Source organism: Aphelocoma coerulescens, chromosome 3 (genome assembly GCF_041296385.1).
Source record: "Aphelocoma coerulescens isolate FSJ_1873_10779 chromosome 3, UR_Acoe_1.0, whole genome shotgun sequence".
In the NCBI taxonomy this organism is placed as follows: Eukaryota; Metazoa; Chordata; class Aves; order Passeriformes; family Corvidae; genus Aphelocoma; species Aphelocoma coerulescens.
In genome coordinates this window covers 104011485-104028576 of record NC_091016.1, presented here as the reverse complement: position 1 = coordinate 104028576, position 17092 = coordinate 104011485, and positions in this window count along the sequence as shown.

Genomic DNA, 17092 nt, shown 5'->3' with positions numbered 1-17092 from the left:
CTAATATAACATTCCTTTGCCTTAGTGGCTTAAAAGACTAATTAATTCTCCCATCATAATTAACTTAATTTTTACCACCCATGTATTTCACAGCCACTAACTCAACTGAACTCTCCATAGGGGCTGGCTATTTGTTTTCACCTTACTTGGATCATGTCAAGCAAGTAGATGATTTATCCCTAGTGGACGTAAGAAAGCACCTAAAATATATGTTGCTAAAATGATCTGAGAAAACAAAACTATTGAAATTTCAATTTTAAAACGGCATTCTGTGCAAGTTCATTACCTAATGCTTAAACAGACCAAGGAGGTAATCTCTTGGGTTGATTGCTTTCTTGTCAGTATAGCTTGCCTGACTTCAACAGTGTGGACCCTTTTATACATCACTACAAATCAGAGTAGAAACATGTTGATAGCTTTTTACATTTTTAATTTTATCTTGTGCTTGGCCATGTTGCAGGTGCTGTAAAATGTTAATTTCCAGCTTCTCTCAAAGGTAACTACCAATTTCAAGTCATTATCTACTGATGCAGGAAAACTGAAAAGCAGAATAGAAAAGACACATGATAGAAATCTATTTTTATGTTGTAAACAACATGATTACTCTTCCCTTTTCCATGACAGATTCAATAAATGTTGATTGAATTATCTAGTATTAGTTGAAGTGGACGTGAACAAAATAAGCAATAAGAATCCACAGTAAGAATCAATGGAAATGATTTATTTCCTGGAGATCAAATCAAATAACAGGGAGGATCAAATTAGCTAGTGATCACATTAAGTGGAAATCTTTGTACTAGTATGCTCTTTCCTCTGAGCTGCTGTCAATAGTCACATAAATACACAGTGGCAAAAAATCTTTTTCCTGTATTTCCACTGAATCTGAAGCACTGCATACCCCTGCAGACAGTAACACACAAAACTACCAAACCAGAATGACCAAATATGGATGACTTCTGAACTACTTATACAAGCCCCCCAACAATTCTTTTAGGAATAGAAAACCCTTTTATTCCCTACTTCACATTTACAAATTCACTATTTTCCAGGTCCAGAGAGGAAATAATAAGCATTTTAGAATACTCTGAAATCTAACACATCTGAGACTCTGAGATCTCTTCAGGAGTGCCCAAATCTGAAATTAAAGAACAAAATTATTACAAAAACTGTAACTATATCACTGTAACAAACTGATTTTATATTCCCTCAGAACAAACAGTAGATATCCATTTGGATCCCTGTAGTGTTATCCAGCCAAGTCTCAGTTATCCATGCGAAGCCAGAGTTCTGATTGTAATTCAGAATCAGCTTGTGGTTAATTCTAGCTTTGAAAGATATTCAGTTATACAAAGAGAATAGCCAGGCTGCGAAAGCTTGTGATATTTGATATTCATAAGGCTTAACTAATGAAATAAACCATAAAATCTTAATATTGCTGTAGGTCTGATACTTCCTTGTCCTCTATCTTCAGTCTTGACATCATAAAGTTTGAGTAAATCCTGAATTACTTTTAATTTGTCTTGACATCTAACACCTGGTTAGTTTAGAATTATGCAAAGAAGTGAGATAAGCCTCACAGTTTGCTCAGATAAGTTTCTAGAGTAGAATGCAGATACAGACAAGCATCCAGGCATGCATTTTAACTCTACACAGACCAAACAGCACTGATAGTCTTTCCTTAAGGAGGTTTCACAAAACATTCATGTAACCAAACCTGTAGTCTTCTCTCCAGTCCTTCAAAAATAGCAGAGTTGGGTGTGGATGTAACAAGACTGGGCTGAATGCAGAAAAAGTAATTTGAAGCAGGCTGTTTGGGAAGAGACGTGCAGAGAAATGCTGAATCTGGAGGGAACAAACATAGGAAAAGAGAAAGAGGAGAATAAAAGGGGCAGACACATGTAAGCAGCTAGCTTGTACATTCAGTAGACATTTTGCTGTGGGAATGTGATCTCTGCTCTTGTGTGTATTTCTGTACAAGAAGCTTGCAGGCTTCAAGACAGATGAACTGGCAAGTAGTTCAAGCAGTCTGGGAGATACAGAGGAGAACACAGCCCTGTGGGCCAGCTACTGTAGAGATTGATGTGTTTCTGTGAGACAGCAGCACATGTCAAGCTAGACCAGCCAGTAGGTATGACATGAGATCTGGGGACTAGCTAGAGGGAAGCGTAGGCCTGCTACAGAGTGCTCTGTGTAAGGGTACATGCGTGGAGGACATGAGATCTGCTAGCAATCTTTCAGTCTGGTTAGGTGGAAAATAAGAACAAAATGGGACCATTTGATCCTCTTTCATTTAGTTCCAATCCTGATTAGGCTAGGTTAAATTTATGTAATTGCTCTTTATGGTGTCAGCTCTAAACGCATTATTTTCATTTCGGGATTGATCTGCTGCTTTCCTCCAGAGTATGCGCATATAGCACACAGAGTGTACGTGTGCTCAGTCTCACTGTAGGCTGGACCTAGGTACCAGGAGCTGCAGCACCTCCATGCCTAGCACACCAGGGATGAGCACTCTCTCTCTTAAGTCTGGTAAATTTGTTTCAATGGACTGAGAGGAGAATTCATGCTGGTCTCACTGGGCACATCCTGCTGGTACACTAGGTTTGGCTACTATTTGGCATCCTACACAATTTAATTATGAAGAAAATTCCTTTGGGGAAGGAGTTAGTAAGGAGAATGCTGATGAAAATGTCACTCATTTTCCTGTAGATATACCACTGTTAAAAAAAAAAAAAGTTACTCTCCAGGTCATATACTCATCATTTATGAGGAGGGTGATGAAAGCTTTAGAAATAGCCTAAAAGCATTTTGGTGTGGTAGGAAAATTTGGGTCCTATTATTGAGATAAGGGACTGGGATTTAATTTTCAGACAGGAAAAGTGTTGTGGAAAAAGAACTAACCTAGTATTTTAAGAAACTCATTCATAAAAACTGATACAAAATAACTGATTTCCTGAACTGCAGTCTAACCACTTAGGTATAAAACCTGTTTTTCCTCTGCCATTCTTTGCTACCCTTAACAAAGCGAAATCAAATACCGTTGTGGTAAATATGCTATTGAAACATTTCCTTCCCTTTAAACATTCAGAGTCAAACATACCACTGTGTACATCATCAAAAGCTGATTTACACAGCTGAGTTTCTAGCTCCTAAGGAGAAAAGCAGTAGGAAGAATATTCTAATTAGCATTCAAGAGTTGATCAAAATAGCAAATATGTTTCTGGAACAGCTGATTTAAATAACTTGTAATTGAAGATACCCATTTCCAGAGCCTGAGGGGTTGCAATAAAAGTGAGAACAAATTAAAGAAAAAGAAAACAAAGCAAGCCTTACTCAGGCAACTAACTATTCAGGTCCAGAATATCAGTAAATTGTTCTCTCTTCTGAATTGTCATTTATTGTTAACTTCCTGGAAAAGTCATTTTTTAGAAAGGATTTTTTTACAGCCATTGTCTGTAGCATGAAGGTGATAAGGTGAGCACTTACATTTTGCCCTTACACTGGTCTGATATGCAAGATTTCCCTCTGTTCTCTCATCACTCCTTTCCATGTGATGCTTCGACCATTTGCTGAATATTTAACAGTCTTTAATCACAGGTCCTGAGGCCATGTTTTTTCAAGCAAGACTCATTGCATAGAGATCGAGAAAACCTTGAAGTGAATAAAACTGTCTCACAGTATTCTTTTGCTTTTACTGTTTAATTCCTTCAATACACTCTAAGTATGATGAAATTGTCACCTCACTTTCCTGAGCAAGCAAATCATATGAAGATTCACCTGGGTAGGTTAGGTTCACATGTTCCAAATTCTAACTATTTCAGCTGTTAAAGTGGATTTTCTACACACACATTGTAACAGGAAATTGGAATTTTCCATTATTCTGTGTGGAGACAGAACAAGAAATGACCTGAACCTTCGTTCTAGACTTGAAGATGGTGTAGGGTGAACATCCCAAAAGGATTATTGTGAATCTTTGTTCAAGTGAACCTGTTTTACTATGTGTGCCTCCTTTTCATGATCTTTTAAATGAACATTTCAGGGAAGGATGGTTTTCTAGCACGAATATACAAAGAGAGGCAATCTGAGATTTATTCACAAAGAGCGGAGGGAAAATATCTCTCACCAATGAGCAGAAAGTAAGAAATATGGGAGATTGTGATGCAAAGGGCAGGGTCCACTTTTCCCTTATAATGTGCTTGATACAGAGGAAATTAAATGAGCCAGAGAAAGATCTAGCATATAAGCTGGAACTTCCTGTGCAAATGTATGAACTACAAGTAAACTGATGCAGTTCTCTGAAGTAATTTGCAAGGGCTTACACTAAGGTCTTCAATTTCTGCTCTGCAGCTGGCTATTAAATACCATGGTAGCAAATTTATGTTAGGGATGATAACTTAAACAGTATTTATTGGACACAGAACCAATATTTTAAACACATTTAAAATACTGCCTTTCTGCTAACTCTCCCAGATATAGTCAAACCCCAGCTCTTTCCTTAAACTATACTTTTAAGAACAGTTACACTGAGAAAATAAATAATGTATACTTGTAATGCAAATAATACCGTAGTACAAAAGTGCATAATACAAAAGGAGGCTTGATTAATCACACAATGTATTTGCTATGAATTATTAATTTAGATACCATTTAAATTAAGATTTTATGGGTGAGAAAAATTAGGCAGTTTCTTTTTGCTTTCTTCCTTTAATTTTCCTTTCAGAAGAGCTCTATTGCCTCAGAAGGATGCAGGAAGTCTTTGTACAATAAACCTAGAAGGAGTAGCAATAATCCAGAATTTTGAGGAAAGTTTCATTTTTGCTTGTTATGAAATGTTGTGGTGAGTTGTAATTCAGGTAGCTTCAGAAATACGTGCTTCAAAGAGGCATCCATATGTTATGGTGCAGATGAGAAAAGAAATAATCCATTTTGCTTGCTGGTGACCATTCACTGTGGTCACACATTTCTTAAACATTGACCATACCACACATATTTTTCTGTAACCTCTTTTATATCCTACCACTGCCACTGAAGACTTTACAAAGAAAACTCTGAAACTGGAATCATGCCCAGGCATTGCTTGGAAAACTGACAGTTTTCTGTCCCAGACCAGTGCGAGAAAATCTTCTGGAAAACTACCCCAATAAATAATAGAGTTCCATGTTGGGGAAGGTTTCCTAGAACTCTCAAATCTACCAACAGAGATACATCTAAGGGAGACTGTAGAAAAGACTGCTGCCTTCCTTGAGAAGAACAAAGAAAGAACCGAGCTCTGATAGACTCAAACATACATCAGCAAATTAACTATGTGAAGGAGGGGGCAACAGAAAAGTCAGGCTCCTCTGACCTGAAATGTTAGGCAACAGCCATTATTTTTTAATCCTAATCAGTCTGAGGTCCTTCTGGTGACCTGAGCAGAATCAATGCTCTCTTGCTGCTAAAAACTATATATTCAAATAAATCAATACATGCTTTACCTTGAATACTTTATCACCTAAATGGGCAGAGCTGAATAAAAGGGAGTAGAAAGAAATTACTTTCTCCTATTTACAGGTGGAGAACTTAAGTCACAAAGAAGTTCTCTTTAGACTCACTCTAAACAGAAATCAGAAACCTAAGCACAAAATTCTCACTTCTACACAGGGAACTTAATTAGATGACCAAATTTTCCTTGAAAAAGAAGAGGAAACTCTTGCTACATCCATTGAGTAAATTCATTGCTATAAAATGAATTACAGCTATAACGCAGTAATAAAGCCACAAATCTTTTAACAGAACATGTATACAAGCCTGCACTCTCCCCTCCACATGCCTGCATGATCTAAACCATAGAAACGTCCATGTGTCACCCATTATGTTAGAATTTGTTGGAAGCTGTCCTCCTGACCAAGTCTACCAAAAACATTCAAGACCATTTCACAAAGTAAGACTTAGATTAGACTGCATTTTTTGGTAAAATGAAAAACAGTATTTCTCAGGAATCTGCATGCATCCTCAACAAAGTGGCCAGCATATTAAGACTCTTATCTAGCAGCTTATGCTGGTTTTGGCTGGAATAGAGGTAAGTTTTTTTCACAGGAGCTGGTATGGGGCTGTGTGTTGGATTTGTTCTGAACACAGTGCTGAAAGTACAGGGATGTTTTTGTTATTGCTGGGCAGTGCTTGCCCAGAGCCAAGGCCTTTTCTACATCTCACCCCAACCCACCAGCAAGGAGGCTGGGGATGCACAGAGTTGGGAGGGAATACAGTTGGGACAACTGATCCCAAATAACCCAAGACATATCCCACAACATATGGTGTCATGCTCAGTATATAAAGCTGGGGAAAAAGGGGGGGACTGTAGGTGCCTTGCTCTTGTGGAGATGTCTGAACACTTGCCTGCCCATGAGAAGTGGTGAATAAATTCCTTGTTTCAGTTTGCTTGCAAGTGTGACTTTTGTTTTACATATTAAATTGTGTTTATCTCAACCCAGGAGTTTTCTCTCTTTTGCCCTCCCAATTCTCACCCTCTGCAGGGGCAGTAGGTGAGTTGCTGTGTGGTGCTTGGTCACTGTGTGGAGTTACACCATGACCCAGCACATCATGCTTTCTATGTAAAGCAAATCTTTCTTGTTTGTATTATAGGAAAGCTCATAGCATTTCTCAAGCCTGACTCCCAAGGATAAGCTCATGAAAAGCAGAGTACATTTTATCTGTCTAGATTTAATCCAGGTATTTTCTTAGGTCTTGTCACTATAATGTAGCATGGCATGTAAATAAATATAACCAATATTAGATACGGATTTTCACCACTACTGAAAAGTAAAGTGAAGGACTGCAGCAGATTTGCTTTCTCTGTTCAGCTTGAGGTCAGTGACCGTGACAATGTTTAAATTCCATTGCACTGTTTTCTCTAGAGGTTTGTAATTAGACCTTTGAAAGAAGCAGTGCCTTTTTATTACTAGTGGTCCAGAAATAGATTCAGAAGCAGAAAAAATATGCAGTAGAATATCATTACATCTTCATATAAATTAACATTAAAATGTTCTGATTCATATCTATGCAGGCTTTTGTCAATCAACCATATTCATGTATTTTTGAGGAGAGCACAGGGTAGGATATTTCAGGGAGCAATGAAAGCATTACTGCTTATTTAAGACGCATGGTTTTGGAAAACCAGTTTTTTCCTCTCTGCTTGTTTATGGATAACCCTTTTTATAAGATTTTACATTTGTTATTTTCAGGTAAATATTAAGAAAGAGACATGACATTGCTATTTTTAAATTAAACTCAGTATTACAAAGCATTTATGTCAGGAATAGCTTCAAAACATAACAGATGAAAATTTATTTTTATTTTGCCTGGGAATTTTCTTTCAATACATTCATCTACATACAAGGGCTAGTTCCATTTGAAGTTTCTCCACAAATTCATCTTTCAGCCTTTTTCAAAGCTCTGATAATAGTGGAAGATCCCTCTTCAGTTAAAGTTCAGAAATATTTTCCTCTCTTTTTAATATGTCTTCTTCTAAGAATTCTCCAAAGAAAATTGATAGCTAATGAAAGCAAATATGGCGGAGTCAGTTTATAAAAAAATGACCACTTAATCAAAAAGAAGTTAAGTCAAAGAAGTATATACCCTTGCTTCTGCACATCAGCTTTCTGCAGCTGTCAGACTTGAGGACTATAAATGGAGCAAAGTTAAAGGCATCTCTCCTTTACCCGGTATTTATAGATTATCTCATGAGATTACAAGCTGAGTCAGGGACAACATGAGGGTGAAGAACACTGATTTTAGAAGACTGAAAAGTAAAATCAACTATAAGACTGAGAAAACATGTACGTTTCTGTGTATATATGTGACTGTACATTGCAAATGAAGAGGAACAAGAAACCTCCCTGATGGAAAGACTATGGAACCACTAGGTGTCATTCTTGTTCCATGTTTCCTGTTGGACATATTTCAAACACCTAGTCAATAGGGAGTTTCTAAAAAATTTAAGTTTTTATACCCCTAAAATTTTATGTCTGGTAGTTTTATTATGTGCACTACTGTCCACTAGGGATTATACTGCAATACATATTTTCTTTCAGCCCACAGGTTATTATTGTTCTGGTCAAAAGTCATCACCGTACTTAGCATTGATGCTTTCATGAGTTCTCTAAAACAAAAAATGCTGTAATAAACAGTGGTCATGCTTGGCCTGACGGTGAGTGTCATTATTTGTGTATGAAAAGTTAAGTGCCTGTGGGTTTAACACTTATTTTAAAAAAATAGCATAATATACTTCCAAATAATGTTTGGGCAATTTGATAAAAATAATCTGTAATTCAAGATGCTTAGTCACAATTTCTACATGTTATTTCCTAAGTAAATGGTTAAAGACTTTTTAGAGGCTTTATCATATTATACCATAATATTTAAACCTTTATCTAGGAAATTTAAACCCAAGTGTTTCCCCCTTCATTTTCTTTAATATTAGGGTTTTCTGCTCTTCCATTCAGCCTATTTTAAGACAGTCTCTAGGTATCTGTTTTTCCATTAGTTTCAATTGCCCTTGTTGGTTTTCATCTAAGGTTCATCAACATTCAGTGTTTAAGCAGGACAGAATGGCTGCTGTGGAATTAGGCAAATATGAGAGGGCATTAAAATGACATTGCAAGAATAACAAACATATCCTGGTATTATACAAAAGCTGAATACTGTTTAGGGTGGCTTCTGTCCCTATGTATACAAGCACAGCTGATAAAAAGACTAAAGATACCTTTTAGACCTTTAGAAGTTTCTGTGAGTTTAAAAATGCATTTCTGACACATCAATGATTTATTTTCTAAGGGGAATCATATCAGTATTTTACCCAGATGAAACAATCTGCTTACATATGTTCTGTTTACAGACTGTCATGACATCCTTCAAGGTTTAAATTATCTACTTGATAAAGTAATGGCATAAACATACATTTGATAACATCCAGCAAATTGAAGAACATGCACTTTAGTTCAATAGTTCCCCTATCATTTTTGTACCTTTAGATGTGTGAATGGTAATTTTCTATAGATATTCACATTGCAAAATGTTTTTGTATATATCCTGAGCTCTTTGCTACTGCACAAAAGGAGAGCTGTTAGCACTGGAATAGGAGGGGGTTTAGCAGGCAGCAGCTAAATGTAGAGTGTAAGCAAAATTCACAACCTGCTCCTTCAAAGTTAATTTATTTTGATCTACTGTCTCTTTCAAAACTGTAGTGATATAAAGGTAGTTGGAAAACAAAATGCTGAATAACACCAGGTGAAGGTATTAGGTATCTTGGATTGCAATTCTATTGGTTTACTGGAAACAACTACCACAGAGAGAAATTAAATTTTAGTTGTTGTTATTAGGAAAATGAAGATTGTTATTAGAATAAGCACAAGAAGAACAAGTTGTACACTAAGACTGACCATTGCTATCAGGATTAAAGCACTTCATTAGAACACTGAAGGGAATTCAAATTGTGGTCACTTAGTCTCATCTATTCTCGGTCATAATTATATCTTTATTAGTTTATTTTAATTGAAATCTACACAACTCCACAAGAAAACAAACCCATTCATATTCTAAGTGAACTTTGACATGCATTTTAAGGTATTGTTTTTAAACATGTTAAAAAAAGGAGTCCAGAATAGACCTTAGGTCCCTCTTCGTGAACAGCTCCCTGGTCATGAGACTCCTTCATGAACAAAACTTCTCCCTTTAGAGACCTGTTTATGGGTTTCCCATATTGTGAGTGTACATTTAAATACACGGTGTACTTCAGACTTAAAAGACATAATTTGCATAATTTGCTATCTTTTCTTAATGACAGAGACACTATTTCAAAACAAGGAACTGAAAACTAAAACACAGGTGCTATTTAATTGTGTCACACATGTATGAGAGCTTGACACAGACCATACATCTGTGATGGTGTCTTATTTGTACCTCTTCTTACTTAGATCATCTTTGTAATTTGCCTTCAGGGCACCCATATCAAGTAAAGGCTTTTTGTGGAAGGTGTATACATCATAAGTATGGGTGGGCTACTGTTTGATGCAAATGTTTCTGTAGCTGCTATTCCATGTCTGTCATACATTCTGACACAGGATACACTAACCTTTCTATTCACCCCACTAAGATTGGAAAAGATTTTATTCAGTCGTGTTGATGCAATGCGCTTCCAAGAAAACAGTACATGGCAAAGGGAGAGCCATGTTTTTGTCTGCTTCTCTTGCCATACAGCTGCAGTATTTTAAGTTGGAGTGTGAGGTGCCCCATTAATTAATCTGCCTGCTTTTTGTAGATATGAAGTGTCCTGATTCTATAGACATCCATGTTCTCTTAGTGTGGGTGAGCAACCTTCAATACAGACCTCTAAGAAAGTGGTAAAGCCTGAGTGTAATTACATGCTCATTAACTAATAAAACTGGGTCATTTTGAGATAATTTCCTACCCAATTAGTCAAAGGAAGCATAAATTCAGATATCATCTCATGTCTGACCTGGTGGAGAAAAGTTACATCAACTACAGAACTGCCTGTATCATTCTGAGATTTTTATGTGATGGCTAGGGTAAAGTTTTTGGTTTGTGGTATAGTGTTTGAAGGTATACTGTCAGCTCACATTTGCTCTTTAAAGACACATATATCCAGAAGCTTTTTCCGATGGGTACTTATCTGTATAAGCCACATTCATCTCTGTGATACTTGACATTTTCTCAGCATTAAATAATTAAAATTTTGTGCCACATTTAGTCTAGTTAAGCAGAGCATACCATGGACAGCTGTTTGGCTGAAATGTTTGCTTCACAGTGTCCAAGACAGTTGCCTACAACTTGCAAACAAGTGGAAGGTTATGAACTTTCTATTTCTGTAATAAATTTATTTTTGAGTTTCAAAGGAGTTGAAGTTAAATTTTAGTAAGATACAAACCTACTGTCTTTCTTAAATAAATTGTACAGACTGCATGTAAACCTGCTTTTGGAAGGTGTGTAAGATTAGCAAAAAAATAATTATTGGGACTTTTTTTGAAGCTTTTTTTTGATATACCAGAATCTTTTGAGTATTTGAGATCAGATTTCCTGGGGGCAGATGTAGAAAAGGCAACAGAAGGTTACAGAAGTGTTGATGATGTGTCATGGATGAAGACAGAAGGCAATTGCCTGTCAGGAAGAGACTCAAGCATGCGTAATTACGTCTTCACACCACTCCTAAAAGTTGAAACATTGCTGGAAACCAGATGACTCTGGATACGTATCCTTAAACTGACTGTATTTCACGTTTGGTAATAGGGGACTACTTTATATACTTCGAACTTTATGGACTCTGAACAGACTGTGTTGTCATCTGTAGGTCAATATATAAAGTTAGAAATGGAAGAATGGAGTCCCCTGATGAATATCGGGTGCTTATGTCCTTTTAGTAAAGTAGGGTAAAAGTTTAATAGCATTTAATGGCATTTAGTAATATGTCTAGAAAATAGATTTCATGTTTGAAGATACAAAAATAAGAACGCTTAGTTTCTGACATTTAGAAACATATATTAGCAATACATATGTGCTCTCCTAAATTTTGTCATTTTTTATGTCCCTCTTGCAGTTTTTGTTTAACTTCAAGTTCCATCTCTTCAAATTCCTTTGCTGACTCCCTGCCTTTGCTGTGTCTAGAATTTAATTGCTGTAGTCTGGTCTCCATTTCTCACTTGAGAGTGAGATGATGGTTGAGAAAGACCAACTCCCAGCTATTCCTGCCAGAGATTTTCTGCTTCTGCCTCCAGTTATTCTTGCTATATGGCTTTGCATTAGGCTGTGGATAGTGGTTCAGCAGCTGTCATATCAGTGCAATCGTGTTCAACTTTCTGGATCTGCAGCAAAGTAGAAAGAGCTGTGGGAAAATATAGACTGCTTATATGATGTTTTCCTAAATTAAAATGCATTTTGTAAGATGTAGTTCTTGCATGAAGGTAGAAGTGGAATAGAGGAAAAATACTATTCAGTTCACTTCTGTTTTGAATGCAAAAAAGTAGTAGTTCATTGGGGCTGCGTGAGGAAATATAAAACAAAACAAAAGCAAAACATAGGGCATACAATGTCTATTAATACTGAAGAGATCTACCTTGGTCCTATAGCCTTTAATTAGAAAACACTGTACTGAAACATTAAATAATCAATTAAACATTAAAACATTTAGTTTTTGAGCTACTTGCAGCCAATTTTCCACTGTTAGCCGAATCTATAGCACAGTCTCAAAAGAAGTCTTTACCTTTGATCTCCATTGAAATTAGAATGACAAATTTTGGTGTGCTGAACCATGTATTAAGTAAGGCAGTTAAGCCCAAATTACAGAACTAACTGCTGCTAATTGCTATCAAGACTGGTGGTGTGATCATTGATATGATAGATTCACACACCACCTTCCATAATCACGGCTGTAGCTGAATAAATAGGCCTTTAGTCCAGGGGCAGCTTTAGTCCAGACTTGGATCTGCTGTATCTCTTCTATGAGGAAAAGTTGAGACACCTGTGATTGTTCAGCCTAGGGAAGAGAAGTCTCAGAGGGATCTTATCAACATACATAGCTCGTTGAAGGGAGGATGTTGAGAAAAATTAAGCTAGGCTGTTTCCAGTGCCCAGTGACAGACCTAGAGGAAGTGGGCACAAACTGAACACAGGAGGTTCCAACTGAACATCAGGACACACTTTTTCACTGTGAGGGTAACTGAGCAGGGCCACAGATTTCCCCAGAGAAATTGTGTGCTCTCCCTCCTTGGAGATACTCAAAAGTTATCTGGACAGGGTCTTGGGCAATGGGCTTTAGGTGGCCCTGCTTGAACAGTGGGGTTGATCCAGATGATCTCCAGAGGTCCCATCCAATCATTTCATGATTCTTTAGTTCACCTATCAATTTAATTCTCATCAATAATTTCTGTTAGTGAAGGAACAAAGGGAAGGTGAAGGTGAAAGCTTAGAAAACCCATCCTCACTGATCATGATACAACTTTAGTGATATTCATATTGACATGTAAGAATTAATTGATTCTAGTTTGAGTTTTGATCAATGAGTCAGTAGCCAAAGGTCTTTTTATTTGAAAGCTCTGTCTTACTTTATGCAAAATATAAGTGATAGTTAGTTACAAAGTGATCAGCCCAGACCTGTATCTGATCTGCTCCTATACATTCTAAACTACACAGATGGTTAGAGAAAATATTGCTGTCAGGGTCAACAGATGTACTAAAAGGGATGTGGTCGGGGAAACAACTTAGTTTCATTTATATTTGGGGCAGGAGTATGGTGGAGGTATAGACAGAATTCTGACCGTGCTCTCTCTAGTTTGTGAGTAGATGGACCATGAAGGTCTACCTACCTTCTGTGTGCATTAAATTATATACAAATAAGTACTTGCCAATCAAAACCTACCAGACATCTTAGCTCCTACCTGTCACATTACAGAAAATGCATCTCCAGAAAGCATAGTTTCTTGCAATTTAAAAGACATGCTAAGTTTGTGGTTATTATGTTCATAATTAAAGGGTAGAGATTAAGACAGAAATACTGCTTTATTTCAGCCTCCTGATGGAAACTACTGTATTGGCTCATTCCTTGATGCATAAGTTAGTTAAGATGAACCATTGGGTATGCATTAGCTAACAATTCTAAGAACAAAATCCATCAGGAAGAGGCATCCTCCAACATGACTGATAAATGTCTCCTGTAGCATCTCCATTAACTAGGCCATGTGTTTATTGCCTGTTTTAATCCCATTAAAAAATCATATTTGTTTGATTCAGGGAAAGTTAGAAGAAAAATTAAGTTCTTCCTGTATATTTATATTTTATGCAGCTTTTTAATTTCCATGGAAATATTCTTTATTATTATATAAGCACTGAAGGCTAATAATGAAAAATTTAGTTTTACCATCATTTAACTGCTGCAGAAAGTTCTGGTTCACTGTACTCTATGATGGCAACATAGAGTAATTCATTGCTCATTTTAAATCAGTAAAAGTTATTTTGGAAATTTAGTGAATTAACATCTCTACACAATTCAGCTTACTTAATCTAATAATTACTGTATTTAGTGGAATGCTCATGAAAAAATTACTTTCTAATATTTTCTTTCCCTCTTTAAAGAAACATTGATATAGAGATGGTACATAATTTTCAGAATTTTTATCATGTACATCCTGCAGTAATGCATATGCAAAACTTCTAAAAAATTATTTAATAAGATAGTTTTTTACAGGCTTTATAATGTATTAGAGGCTCACTTTTGTTAAGCAGGCCAAACATAGTATTTTCTTTTACAAAACTTCAATCATATTTTGAGAAGCCTGAAAAATAAAAGCTGCTCAGGTATGATTTTATATTAACATAATCTCTTGTACAGTGCATCCATAGGCCACAATTAGCAGATAAGAAAACCTGAAGAGAAAATAAAGAATAAAATAAATATTTTAAATACCCAAAGATTTTGGGATAAAGTGAGAAACACAGAGACTTTTCATTTGAACTCAGTACTCTTCATGTATCCTAAAAATGTGTAATTACACAGACCCTAAAATGTTCAACTGTAGGCACTGAATAGGTTAAGCATTTAACATTACTAAGTTACAGGTTACTTAATTTCTCAGACTACAGAAGTACAGAATACTTGAGGTTGGAAGTGACCTCTGGAGATTGTGTAGTCCAATGCACCTGCTCAAAACAGGGTCACACAGTGCAGGTTACTCACGGTTTTAATACTTCTGATACAGAAGATTCCAATACCTCTTTGGGTAACCTGCTTCTGTGTTCAACCACTCACTCTCACATTAAAAACCATATTTTCTTATGTTCAAATGGCATCTCCTGTGTGTTGTGTATTTGTATTGATAAGATCCTTCTGTCCTTTGGTTCTCCAGGCTGGACATTCCCAGCTCTTTCAGCCTCTCCTTGCATATCAGATGCTTCAAAATCCTGCTGGTCCTTTGCTGGACTTGCTCCAGTTTGCCATGGCTTTTACACTGGGGAGCTCTGAGACAGGCCAGCACACCAAAATGTAAAGCACAAATCATAAATTTCACTAACATCCACTACGCTGTGACTACATTAGGCCTTTTAAATCAACTTTCTTATTGTCTTGGGGTGACTTTATGATGCATATCCCCTGTCGATGCTCTATGCCCAGAAATCAGTCCTGCGCCTTTCTGTGCCTTTAACTGAGCCCGAGAGGAGGGACAGAAAAAAACTGAGCGAACTTTTCAAAACGGTTGTTCAAGGACACAGATACAGGAACACAGTCCTCTGCATTCTGCTGCTACGGGGAGAAGAGCGGAGGAAACACCCTTCTTGCTTTTCAGGCAGCTTTCGGCTCCTTTTCTCAGGAGAGAGATGGAGAGTTAAACTCCTTTGTTCCCCTGGGACTTTGGCTTCTTCTTCTCTTCTGGAACTGTTTAGAACACCAGAACATCAGAACCTCACTGGGAGACCTTACACCTGCCCGGAAGGGGGGGCCCCCCACAACAAACTCCAGCTCCAAAGAGGGAAGAGAGAGAGACCACACCTACAGAAGGACTCTGAAATCTTCCCAGTTTTTTTTCCACAGCAAGAGGTTTTATTATTCAGCATTATTATTCTTTTCCTGTGTGTTTGTTAAATAAATATTTTTTTAATCTCTTTCACTTTCCTTTGAGGAAATTTTTTTCCTGAACCTGGTGGGGGAGGAGTGGTTGTAAGCCACCTACCAGAGGATATTTTCCACTAAATTTGTCCAAACTGGCACACTTATGAACAACCTTTTGTTTGTGTTTGGAAAGTTTGGAAATGGGAGAGCTGAAGAACTCATGTTGGTCCAAAGTATCCTGATGGGTTCTTTTTTGTTGTTTATTTCCTTGGTTTGCCTTTTTACTTTTTTTTTTTTTTTTCAATTTCAGAGGAAACAAATGCATGACCCAATCGAAACTATTTAACATGGGATTTCCCAGAACATCAGGACTCACATATATGGCATAAAAATAAAGCAAGGAGACACTTACTGGTAACCAGTTTCTTAGCAAAACCTCAGCTAGGAACAATTTATCATCCTACATGAGGCTACACCTACATGACCAACAGAGTTAACAAACAAGTATGGATGTGCAGAGCAAAATAAGGGGTGGTCTTGGCACATTTTCAGAGTTTTGTACATTGAACTAATTCTAGGCTCACCCTCCTTAACTGAAGGATGATTTGCTTCAGAACAGCATTAAGGTTGTGACTGAAGTGAATTTCAAGTTTAGTTTAGTCCTAAAAGAATACATTTCATGTGTCCCAAGACATTTGCAACCAAAAGTAAAGCAGGTGGAGATGTCTGGGATGCTCACTTCAAAGATGTAAACCACTCCCAAGGCCCAGACTTGATTCAGCTACAAAGGCCCAAGGACAAGAAGTCTCGGTCATTTGATGATCTTTTCTTTTTGAAATTTAGCTTGTAAGACAGTTTGAGAGGAAATTAACTTCTGATGCATCATCCACTGTTTGTTGGACCAATAATGATGGTAAGATAGCTTAGTGAGAAATGAAGAACTTTTGTTTTGATGGGAATCATTCCTTCTGGCATAGTGTAGAATTATTGGTGTTTCAGACAGAAAGTTTATTTGAAATGGATGAACAACCACATCAACTTCCATTAGCAGTTAACTGACTAGAAATTCGCATAAAGGAAGTGCACATTCAGTGACTTTTCCAAGCCAATAATGTAACTTCTATTCTCTAAGTTTTTTTTCTTAAATCTGTGACCTTATTGAAAAGCCAGTTGAGTAATGGGTAACTCTAGTGTCTTCAGCACAGTTTGCATAAGACCTTAGTTATGATTTGCTCTGCAGATACATTATATAGGAGCAGAAATACAGCAAATATCAGCAAGAATTTATAGATACAAGGAATAAGCAAGGTTGCAGAAATCCATAAAAATCATCACAATAACTAGACTTTTTGTTTATTTTTAAACTTGTGAATAGTTTGGCGCACTGGGACACACAGCTACATACTGAGAGCAGTAGTAAAGCCAGGACTGTACAAATCAGAACAAACATTTATTTACTGCCTTGCTCTTGATACCATGAGTCTCATTTCTAACAAAAATATTAGA